We start from the raw sequence: 1,498 nt of genomic DNA, 5'->3' as shown, positions 1-1,498 counted from the left end.
TTTGCAATTACTTGCTATGCATCAGAGAGCTGGACAATGACTAGGGAGGATAGAAGGAGAATTGATGCCTTTGAGCTGTGGTGCTGGAAAAGAGTATTGAATGTACCATGGACTGTTAAGAAAACAAACAGCTTTATCCTAGAGAGGGTTAAAACAGGCTACTCCTTGGAGACAAGGATTCTGAGGCTTCATCTGACATACTTTGAACATGTTGCAAGGAGAGGAATGTCATGCTTGGGAGGGTGTATGGACAGCACAGGAGAGGAAGACTCGACGGCACTAGACAACAACAACAACAACAGCCATTCACTCCCAATTGATCCTATATCCCCCTAATCCCTTGCTGTGCTCATTGTCCATTCTATTTCTGCTTTTCCTGCCGCCCCCTTACACCTCTGTTATTTTCTTATTGATTCTTTCATAATTGAATTTTTGTACTCAGCATAATGTCTTATAGACTCATCCATATTGTATAGTATTTAATGAGTTCTTCATTTAAAAAAAATGCTTTCCTTAGTGTGAATGTAGTACAGTAATTTCTCTATCCATTAATATGTTCACTGGCACTTAGACTGCTTCCATATACTTGAGGTGTGAACAATGTTGCAATAACCATGCTGTTATTGAGGACAACTGAATTGGAACTGACCCACACTTGAATGTCCAGCAGGTTTTGAATGGCAAAAATTCACATGGAAGGAAATTCCGCTTCTTTCTTCTGTGGAACAACTAGTAGATTCAATTTCCATTAGTGAAATAGCTGGGTCAAATATAAATTCTATTTTCACTTTTTTAAAGGAAATGTGAAACTACCTTCAACAGTGTTTGTGTCACTGTGTTTATATTCCTATCAACAGTGCATGAGAATTGAAATCTCTCTGCATTCTCATCAACATATGCTGTTTGCTGCTCTGTTAAGCTTTACTACAGTTACTGAGTTAAGATTATACTTCATTGTTGTTTTAACTTGTGTCTCCCTAATTGCTAGTCATTTTAAGTATTTCTTCAATGCATTTGTTGGCCCTCTGAAGATCTTCCTTGATGAGTCTTTTTACATCTTCTGCCCATTTTGGAATTGAGCTTTTAGTCTTTTTCTTGTTGAAGTACTATTGTTGCTATGTGCCATTGAGTCTATAACAGTCTATAAATTTTGGTTATGTATCCTTGGTTGGAAATGTTACTGCTAAATAATTTTCCAAGTTCTCTTTTCAGTCTTTTGGTTTTGGTAGTTGGTGCTTTTTTTAAGCTTAGAATTTGATGTTTGATGCAAGGATTTTCTTTTTAGTAGTAGATCCTAGTCATCTATTTTACCCTCTTCTGGTTGTATGCTTTTAGATAGACATTGGCTTTTAAGTTTTTTAATGTAATGTAATTCTTTAAGTTTTGAATATATTTATTAATATGGTTCATTTGACCTTTAAAATGTTCTCCTGACAATAACATAGCAGTTCAGTTTTAAATGTTAAATCCTATTCTTGCCACAGTGGCAATCAAAACT

This window comes from Elephantulus edwardii, unplaced genomic scaffold (assembly GCF_000299155.1).
Source record: "Elephantulus edwardii isolate Elephantulus edwardi_28Jun2011 unplaced genomic scaffold, EleEdw1.0 scaffold00569, whole genome shotgun sequence".
NCBI classification, from domain to species: domain Eukaryota; kingdom Metazoa; phylum Chordata; class Mammalia; order Macroscelidea; family Macroscelididae; genus Elephantulus; species Elephantulus edwardii.
The sequence above is the reverse complement of the archived record's forward strand: the minus strand, read 5'-3'. Positions refer to the sequence as shown.